The following is a 10749-nucleotide window of genomic DNA, read 5'->3' as shown; positions in this document are numbered from 1 at the left end:
GCCCTGACGGGGCCCAGTGGTTCCCAGACGCGCTCAGTCAGGAGCTGGGACGCTCTGGCCGGGGGCGGCCGGTGCACAGCCTGCCTTCGTCCTGTCCCCCCTCCGCCGGGGGCACTCCCCCCGGGTGGTCCAGACGGAGCTCCCGGGCAGGGAACCGCCGGGGCCTGCAGAGCCGCGACGTGAGTAAGGAGGGAGGAGCCTTGGGGCAAGAAGCCCCGCGCCGGCCGGGGAGGATGGGGCGCAGGGACCCCTCGGGCCCTCCTCTCTCGGTCCTCTCTTCCTGCCCTCGCCGCAGGTCTTGACTTTCCCGAGATCTCCCGGCGCCTGGTGCCCCTCACCAGCCTCTGGCTCCCTTCTCTCCGGCCGCCGAGCACTCTGCGCTCCCCTCCTCGGCTTTCCTGAGCCGGGATCGTCCTCCCCAGGAAGGGAGCGGGCCACTGCCGTGTGTGGGTGTTGCAGTAATGAAAAATCAGAGCAGTTAAATCGTAAAATTTGGATTAAGAAGCTTGAATTTAATACACACGCACCACATTTATTAAAGCATTAGAATAATTGAAATTTGCTGCTGCAGCCGTCCAATCTGTTTAAATAATTCTATGGGTGTCTTGTTGTGATAAAAGATTATCTAGAATTCTATTAAAGGCGCAGGAGCCTGCTTTGTAAATCCTATTTGGGGACTTTCAATAACTATCGATAATCTCATCTGCACAGAACCCCCGCCTCTCCGCGTTATCGGAAACTTTGCAGCGTTTCCCAAGCAGCACCGGGAAGGCCAGACCGGCAGTGGACCCGGCACCTGCCGCTCGGCCCGGGGTTAGGGCGCACCTGGGGTGCGGGAGCGCCGGCGCCTGGGGGTCCAGCCCTCCGGCTCTGGCCGAGGCGCGGGGCAGGGCCCCCACGGGCCGCGCCTGGCGGGCCGGCCGGGAGGCCTTTGTTCGCCGCCGGGAGCCCCCGGGCTCCAAACCACGCGCCGGGCTGCGGGGGAGCGAGCGTGGGCGCCGCCGCTAATTGCTGCTGATTTTGTTTCATTAACTTTATTTACTCTTGAACCCCTTAATTGTTTCCCATTTATTTTTAGTAATTTTATAACGCACTAATAATCCCCCTCGGTCTGCGGACGCCTCCGCCCCCGCCTCCTCCCCTCCCTCCCCGGCTCGCTCCTCCTCCCTCCGCGCGGCCTCCCGGCTCCGCGGCCGCGGGGCCGCAGGCGTGGCCGGGCGCACCGGAGCCGGGGTGAACGGGAGCCTGGCGAAGCCGTGTCCTCCCGTGGGTCCTACTCCCGGAATTCTGCGGAGAGGGTAGCCGGCCAGGACAAGGGCTGGACTCTGCGTCCGAGCCAGAATGGTTCTGATTTGAGCTGCTTCTCCGATAGGAGGGAGCGCAGAGGCCCAGAGAGGGGAAGGGACTTGCCTAAGGTCACACAGCGTTCGCTGTCCGCTCTGGGCCGGGCCGGGGTGGGGTGGACCCGACCAGGCCCTCGCGGCTCGCGCTCCTCCCGGCTCCTCTAACGGCCTGAGCGGGTTTGCAGAGTGCCCGAGCTCAGGGCTGGGCCGGGCAAGGACTCGACTCACCACCGCTCAGCCCCTTCCCTGGGGAGCCGGTGTCCCCGAGGCCCCCCGCCCCCGCCCCCAGGAACCATCCCCGTGCCTTGCCGGTTATTAGACAGCTCGAGGGACTGTCTGCGGGCCGCCTCTTTCCTGCTAATTATCACCTTATGAAAAGTGTTTCATTAAGAAACTCTGCTTTTGATTAATTATCGACAGAATGCTGACCAGAAAGAAATGAAATTAATCTCTGACCCCGTCTGGGTAACACTGGAAATTCATCACATATCCTTTTAATATTGAAACACAGCGCAGAATTTTAATAGAAAATATTGTTTTTCCAAACCTCCAGTCTTTATTAATGCCCCTGGGCAGGGAATGATATTGCTGGCAATATAGCAGTCTTTGTTCATTTTAAATTTATTAAACATAATGCACTTCATTTTCAAACATTTTACTGTTTCTTTTTAATTTCACTCAGTGTAAGTACAGAATAAAACCTTTTTAAACATTTAAGATATTGAAAACCCATATACGGACATATAACGGGAACGCTCCGGCCATCAAATAAATTTAAGTAGAAGCAATTGTAATTTTAACCTCCCAAGTATTATCCCCTTCAGACATTAAGGCAGAACCAGCCACCATCATGTGAGAGTGTGAGAAGAGGCCGTGAGGCCCCCTGGCCCCCGAAGGAGACCTGCCTGAGGGACAGTCCGGCCAAGCAGGGCCCCGCAGCACCTCCAGGCCTCTCGAGCTGCAGGGCGGGCACCAAACACCGCCCCCGCCCCCCATTTCGCCGTCCAAGCAAAATCACTCTTGGAGGTCAGAGTGCTCCTCACAAGGCAGCCCACCTACCTCCTCTGGCCAGTCCACCAAGGACCCAGCCCCCTCCCCAACTGCACACGGGGCTTTCCTGAACGGGAGGCGGTTCCTTCCTTCCCAAGTCCCTCTCCCCTCACCCACTGCAGCCAAAGGGCTTTCAGGTCTGCCCTGCTGAGGTGGGCACCCAGCAAGTTCCCAAGCCTTGGGGAGGGGCTCCCCTGAGATCACTCCCAGCCCCCTCCTTCCGGGTCAACCCTCCATGCCAAACCACCCGCCTGCCCCCCCATAACTCCCGCCTGCCCACATCCCCTTTCCCGAGGAATCCAAGCCCCGAGTTTAATGAGTCGTGAAGTGTGAGAACTTCCTGAGAGTGCAGCACCCTGATGCCAATTCCAGATGTGTGTGCGGCCGGGCGGGAGGGGCTGGGCCTCTGGCCTCGAGGACGAGCCACCCTGGTCTGTCCAAAGTGTCCAGGTTCCAGCCATCCGGGCCCTGAATTGGAAACAGGCAGGCTCTCCACTGAGAAATTACTCTTTTTATTTCTTGTAGCGCTCCTGGTGCCCTATTTCACGGCACCGATGAACGGAATATTACTTTTAAAACACTATGAAATGCCAGGTCCTGTCCTCCGTGCTGTTTCGGGGGAATTCAGTTTTCGCTGACTGGTGAGAAGCCCCAGCGTTTCTTTAGGAGGCTGATGGGTGCCGCGTGGTAGGAAGAGGATAATTCTCGGGGACCGTCTTGGCGTCCTGGAGCCCACTGGTGTCCAGGTCACTCAGTGGTGTCCCTTTACCTCCCCCGCAGGAAAGTGTCCCGGATGGGACCGTCCAGTGCACAGCACGTTGTCCCAGGCTGCTTCTGCACGTTCATTAGTATTCTTTATCACTCAGCAGCTCGAAGCCTGGCCTAGGGAGTGACTGTTTACAAGGGTGTCTCTTACCTGTAATCTGCCCACCTGCAGGATGCCGCCCCCACCCTGTGAGTCCCCCCAACCCCACACAGTCCTGTTTGGTGCGCTGATCTCCTGGAGAAGTTACTCCGACCTGCTGGAAACAAAGTTTGCCTCTCCCTTTCCTCTCCTCTCCTCCTGGTGAGTGTACCTTCGGCCAGACCTCCCAGCAGACAACTTTGTTTTCCGGGGCTCGGTGCTCGTGGTCATGGCTGGGGAAGGCTCTGGAAGAGGGCTTCTTCTGGACAGTTTTCGGCCCTCAGTTTGAGCTGAGACCACTGCCCCCTCTGGCTTCTAACCAGTGCGGTAGACAAGAACAGGCAGCTGGGAACAAGAAGAGGGCCCTGGCCCTGAGTTCTGAGCTGCCCACCTGCCCTGGCCGTACACAACGGCCCAAGCTGCCATCCGCAGGTGCTGGGAGCCGCCAGCAGTGGCGAGGGTGGGGGGGAACCCAAATGAGCCCCAGGGAGGTCTGTAGGGGCCACACTAGTCTGGGGATACTTAGGGGGTATGTGGGGTGGGGAGAGGTGAGGCCTTCCCCACGTCCATGAACAAGAAAGAAGCTGGGCTCTAGGAACCTGGAAATCACATCGGATTCCCCGCTGCTCCCCCCTTACGGTCTTCTGTCTCCCCAGGCTGTTGCCCAGGGCCGCTCTTGGAAGAGGGGAAGGGAGGTGCTGGTGTGCTTGCAAAGGCCCAGCTTAGCTTTCTGACTGCCACACCCAGGGGCTGGCCTCCGCCTCACCCGGGCAGGGTCCAGGAAAGAACCGCTAGTGAGAGGGTTTTTTTTTTTCTTTTTTACCTGATCCACTTAAACTAAAAACAAACAAGTAAAACAAAACAGGGGCTCTGGTGGGAGATGCCCAGGCTCCACCCCACGTCCAGCCGGCCCTGGGGACCTGCTTGGCCTCCTGCAGGCGTTGAACTGCGGTAGAGGGTCTCCACGCAGGACCCACACCTCGGATTTTGATTTTCGTGGATTTGGGATCCAACGCCTCCCGGCTTCTGAACCAGGAAACCCTCTCGCCAGGATCTCCACCTGGACCCACACCATGCAAAACCCTCTCTCCGTGGAGTTTCCTGTAAACAACTGCTCACTAGAGTTAAGACTCCCCCCCCCCAAAAAAAGATAAAGCGATTTAAAGATAATTAATTGCATTAAACTATTGACTAACTACCTTGCTCAATAGTAATTCATTTAGAGAATATTAAAATCGGAGGAACAATAATAAAATTGATGCCAATTCCCACAGGGAGGGAGATGGCCAGCAAATTGGATACTTTTCTTAATCTGGCGTAAATAATAACATGTCTGCTCCCCTTCTCTCTCAGGCCAATTCCCCTATCATTTATTCCAGACTCTGAAGCCGGGCTTCATAATTGATATCAGTGACTCAGTGAGTGCTTTGCCATTTGGTCTTGTTATCCACGATAATTGCAAAGTTCAGCCTCTTTCCGCGGAGTTGAGATTCGGGCTCCATGGTTGAGGCCGCCTGTCTTCTCCAGCGCAGCGCCCGCAGCTGGGCTGGAAGGTGGGGGGCTCTGGCTGCCCCCGGGATGGCGTTTTCTTCTTCGTGACAGTTTGTCACAGGTCTCCAGCCCGTCCTGGGACGCCGGTTCGGGCACCTGACGGCAGTGTCTGGACAGTGCCTGGGCCTTCCTCTAACCACCCAGAGCCGGGCCGCCATCCGCAATCCGAGAAGACTCATTCAGCATAAAACCCAGGGTTTAGAGGCACAGTGACAATCCGTTTTTGTTTGAAAATTGGTGGGTGGAAGTGATGAACCCCAGACAACACCTGGGGAAAAAATCCTGTGGAGCCAGGAGGAAAATTTGGGAGATGGAGGGAAGGGGGACTGAGGAGGGATGATTGACTGAGGGGGGCCTGGTGGGGGGAGGGGGGACATATCGGCTCTCAACCCACCTCTTAAACCTCCAGGCCTGGGCGCTGGAGGGACACAGACCCCGGCCGGAGCCCTGACAGCCGCTCTGGTCCCTGAGATGACTATTTCGTTATTTATTCACTTATTTATTCATTTATAAGGTGTTTACTTAGCTCCGTGCAGCTGTAACATCTCATTTACAGCGTGGCCTCCGGGCATAGAAACAATTGGCAACAAAAGAGTAACTCCGGAGAATTAGAGGAAAACACACACACACACACCACCACCACGAGATGGGGGTGGGGTAGAGAGCAAGCGAGGAGCCGGGCAGACCACTGGACAGACGGGTGGACACGGGGGAGACCCCCGAGAGACTCCCGGGCAAGGGGGGCAGCCGGTGCCGTGCTGAGGGTGGGGCTTGCAGGGGGGGGCGTCGTTGGGGGCCCACCCGGGACTGTGTGCGCCCCGGGGTTGCGCACTCGTGCGGGGTTGGCCGGCCGGCCGAGCCTGGGGGCGTCTTTGGAGAGGATGGGACCGGGAGGCGGCGGTGGCCAAGTGGGATCGGACCGCCAGCTGTCCCCGGCCTCCGACACGGCGGTCGCAGAGGGCACTCAGCCCTGCTTCACTGTCCCTGGCGGGGCTCCGGCCCGACCTCTCCCAGCCGGTTCCCAGGAGGCCCTTCGCGTCCCGCGTGCCGGCGTGGAGGTCGATGTGGCGCAGACCTCGGACTCGGCGGCCTCCCCGCTGCGCCAACGACCCGGCCTGAGCCCCTCGCGGGTCGTCGCGGCCGCGGGCGGCAGGGAAACTGAGGCCCGCAGCGCGGAGATGCGCGCCAGGCTGCGAGCGCCGAGCCCGCGATGGGCAGAGCGGCTGGGAAGGGGCGCAGGGGGAGCGCACGGCGCCAGCAGGGCGCGAGGGGCAGCGAGCGGCGATGGGGCAGATGTGCGGGGCCCTCGGTCCGGGACAGCGTGCACCGCGCTGCCCGGGCGTCTCCACGGTGGGGGTCAGTCCGGTCGCCGCACAGAAGGGGCTGCAGCGGGGTCCCCGCCCCCGCGCAGCCGTCAGGGCGCGGACAGGAGGCAGCTGTGACTGTTTAACTGGGAGCCGGTTGCCTGGCAACCCGAGGCGGCTCATTACCGCGGCCACAGTGATTAACCAAAAAAGAAAAAAAAAATTGAGACAGAGAGGGAGACAGAAAAAAGAAAAAAAAAACGGGGGGGGGGGGAGAAAAAAGTCAGGAAGGAAAAATAAGGGGAAAGCAGGGCTGTGAAAGTAAAATGGATTATTTAATTAGCTAATTGATAATCAACTTCTTTTTAATTATTCACTTAATTTAAAAAAAGTGTAACTACAACACTGCCCTCACCGAGCCGCTGACGCACTGGCAGGGTTTTCAAAGCCGCCTCCCCCTCCCCCCCCCCAGCGCCAGGCAACTTCCTCTCCCTCTGGCGGCATCCCCAGGAGGGGGCGACTGAGAAATAGTCTCCCACTGCCAGGACGACAGCACCGACCGAGGTCCCGGAACTTTCCAGAAGAGCCCTGGGTGCTCTTCCTTCGGCGCCTTCCCTTTGCCTCCTCCGCAGCCTCGGCTCCCCACGTTCAGGCCCTGGGTTAGGCGCTGAGGGGTGCCGGACGGCTGTCCCTGCCTCTGTCCACCTGGTGCTCTAGGGCGACAGGCAGGCAGGAACGCTGTGGACGGACAGGCCCTAAGGAGTGGACGGCTCCTGGGATGATGACAGCAGGGGACGTCTGTTGGGGACTCTGTTCATCACCTTGGCCTCGCTGGCTGTGGGCAGGTGTCCCCGCTGCCGTCTTCATTTTAAGGAGAGGAAAGGGAGGCCGACTTCACAGGGCAATTCGAGGCGCAGCCGAGAGTGCGGGGGTGGGGGGGTGGGGAAGCGGGCGCAGGCGGCCGGGAGGGGGCGTGGCCTGAGACAAGTGGCTGCCGCCTCCCGGGCTGGGAGGCCAAACAAGGGAGGTCTTGATCTGACTTGAATCTCAGAGACTGGCCGAAGGCTAGGAAGGATGCTGTAGGGTCCCCGCCGCTCTTCAGCACGTGCTTCCACCCCCCAGCTCCCACGACTGCTGGGACCCGCAGCCCAGGCCCTTCCGCAGCATGGCCCCCGGCCGGAGGGAGCTGCCCCAAAGACATGCTCCTTTCCTGGGTGCCCCACACCAAGGACAGCTTCACCGCCGGTACAAAGGCCGCCCGGGCCTGCTCTGGGACACTCTGAAGGAGGACAGCTGAGGCCTCTCCCTCACCCAACCCTCCTCCCCCTGCCTCCCCACCAAGCCTCCAAACGCGGGCTCCGATTTTGCTTACCTGGTCCCAGGGCAGCCGCCCAGGTGGAGGTGTGAGAGGGGCCGAGCAGACAGGACCTGCTGATGAGCTGGGCTGCGCAGGGCAGGCATCGAGGAGGATGGGCTGCTGGGTCTCCGGAGCCGGGGCACCGCGGGGCAGGCGCTTCCCAGATCCTGACCTCGTCTCCCGGTCCTTTCTTCCTGGGGCCCTTCTTCTCTCAGATTCTACTCTCTCCCTCTCCCTTCCTTCCCGCCTCCCTCTCAGGCCCTGAGCCTCGGTCCAGCCCCTCTGGGATTCCTTCTCACTCCGGAAAAGCCCGAAGCAGCCGCTTCACGGGGAGCAGGAAGGCAGCCCCCGCCCCAGAGGACTCTGTCTTGACCTTGCCCTTTGCTCTCTGGGGGCTGGTGCTAGTAGAAGGGCTTGGGACACACCAGCTGGGAGCCCTGGTCCCACGGCCACTGAGACCCGCGGACCCGGGCAGGATCGAGGCCCGGCCTGAGGCAGGAGGGGCACCTGGTTAGCCTCCCCCCTCCGCTTCTTCCCACCTCCACTGCCCCAGCGAGACTAGAGGGACCAAAGGAAGCCTTGGAAGAGAGTGACCAAACCTAAGGGGTCCTTATGGGTCCTTGCAGGTTCACTGGAGCAACGGGGCTTCCAGAGAGCGATGCTTCAACTAGAACCTGGGGGGAGGGAATGAGGGAGAGCACGGCAGTAATATTGGGGTCTGCTTCTAACCTCGGGCGAGAAGGCCTGGATTGGAGTGCGCTGCCCTTAACTCCACCCTCCTCTCTTGAGACAGGCAGGGCGAGTCCCAGGAGGGGCGTGACCAGGGAGGGGGCGGGTCCCTGGAGGGGCGTGTCCCCGGGGCCTCTGGGGCAGGGGGAGGGGCTTGGCTGGTTCACAGACACCCAAACCCCTTCATCTCTGTTAGTTGTTCGTCCGCGGTTCTGAGAGTCAGTGCCAGCTGTCAAAGCTGTCCTGTCTGCGAGGGCATCTTAGTCGGCTTTGCAGAGGCTAACTCATCATGGACTGAGAGTTTCAGGGGTGGAAATTCCTCCTTCCCCAGCTATCCACCCATGCTTTTGTGCCCAGAGGCACACTCCGCAACCATCTTCGGACTCCAGGAGACACTGAGAACTGGTCAGAGAGGAGTGTTAAAATGTACCCGGGGTACTTCCCTAGTGGTCCAGTGGCTCAGACTCTGTGCTCCCGGTGCAGGGGGCCCGGGTGCGATCCCTGGTCAGGGAACTAGGTCCCACATGCTGCAACTAAAGATCCCGCATGCCCCACCAAATACCCGGCGCAGCCAAATAAATAAATAAATAGATAGATAAATATTTTTTTAAATGTACCCAGGATTTAGTTAGGAATGCCAAGACGTTGGGACACAGAAAGGACTGTCACGAGAGAAGTTTATACGTGGATCCCTACAGATAGGAGGCTGGCACACCACGCAGGGCCGGGTGGGGAAGCACCAGGGAGGAGTGGTAGGCGGTGGGGTTGGGGGGGGAGAGCATGACCCGGAGCCTTTATTGGGGTTTCCAGGGAAGGAATGGGTGACACAGGGTGGACAAGTTTGAGCAAGCTTAGGACTGGCTAGTTTGAATACTATGGGCCACGGGGCTGCCCTAGCTGTCTGTACCGGCCTGGGTGATGGGGGCAGAGGAATCCTGTGTGCTGGAGGGGAGGTGGTGGAGTGCAGGCTCTGGATGGCCAGGCTTGCCTTTGAAAGGCAAGGCCCTGGGGTGAGTCGTTTTCTGGCTCTGGGATGGGCAGTGTTTCCCAGTCAGGCCCCAGATGCCACAGCGTCATGAACACAGGAAATAAGAAAACACCTTCTGTGTACACGGCCCCGCCCTCCTGGAACTCTGGTGGGGGAGGGAGGCCAATGGTTCAAACCTCTTTGCCACCCACTGGGCCAAACGCAGGGAAGGATGAGGGCCAGGCAGGAGCCCAGGACTGGACAGCCCAGCTGGGGACACAATGTGTGAGGTGGACCTGAGCTCCAGCTGGGTTGCTCAGAGCCATGACCTTGACACCCAGGCAAAGGGTGCATGGCTGAGTGTTTCTCAGAGCCTGTCCTCAGCTGTCCCAGAAGTGGCTCCCTGCCCAGTGCCCTGGCTGCTCCCTGCGTGAGATCGTAGGGTGTCTTCACGGTGGCTCAGGGGGCTGGTGAGGGCAGCCACCCAGGGTCGCTTTGCCCAGCGGGCAGCGGCAGCTCAGAGGTTAGCGGAACTCAGATGGGGCTCAGTGCTTTCTGGGCAGTAGCCTGGCCCGGTGAGGGCAGATTAACCTCTCGGATTCCTCCTGAGGTGGTGAGGATTTAGGGCGAAAACGTATGTTATGGCCTGAATTGTCCCCTCAAAATTCACATGTTGAAGCCCTAACCCCCAGCACCTCAGAAAGTGACTGAATTTGGAGGTGGGGTCTTTAAAGAGGTGACTAAGGTAAAATGGGGTCACTAGGGTGGGCCCTACCCCGATAGGACGGACGTCCTTGTAAGAAGAGGAGATTAGGACGCAGACACGCACAGAGGGACGACCCCAGGAGGACACAGGGGGAAGACGGCCGTCTGCACACCAAGGAGCGAGGCCTCAGGAGGAACCAGCCCTGCCAATTCTTTGATCTCGGGCTTCTGGCCTCTAGAACTGAGATACAATACATTTCTGCTGTTTAAGCCCCACCCAGCCTGGGATGTTTGTCACAGCAGCCCTAGCAGACTAATACACCTTATAGTACAGGGAGGGCCCAGGCCTGATGTAAAGGAGGCGCCCACTCTTGGCAGCTGTGACGGTGAGTCTCACTGGGCCCTGGGTGACTTTGGGGCAGGGATTCTGACATCCCCCCGCCTCAGCATCCTCACTGGGGAAGTTGCTCCCTCAGGGCCTCTCCAAGGTCTGGGGACAAATCTGTTCCCCCAGTATACTAATGCCAGGGCAACCCTTAGCCTGCCCTGGGATTGAGCAGCCCAGTACAGAGGAGGGGTCTCCCTTCGCATGTTTCCTGGGGAGGAGCCCAGGGGCTCTGGGCTGGGCTGTCAGGAAACCTGGAGACATCTCCATCCAGGAAATGCTCCAGCTGCTTGGGGCAGGGGGAGAGCCTCGGCGTGGCCTTGGCCGTGGTCTCTGCAGAGGGAGGCTGACATGGGAGACAGACGGAGGGCCGCTCCCAGCTTTTAGCTGCAGATTTATGTAAATATGGATTATGGAATTTGGCCCCAATTCTGATTCCCGTTCCTTCATCCGT

This window comes from Orcinus orca, chromosome 16, assembly GCF_937001465.1.
Source record: "Orcinus orca chromosome 16, mOrcOrc1.1, whole genome shotgun sequence".
In the NCBI taxonomy this organism is placed as follows: Eukaryota; Metazoa; Chordata; class Mammalia; order Artiodactyla; family Delphinidae; genus Orcinus; species Orcinus orca.
Note: the sequence above shows the minus strand (reverse complement) of the source record.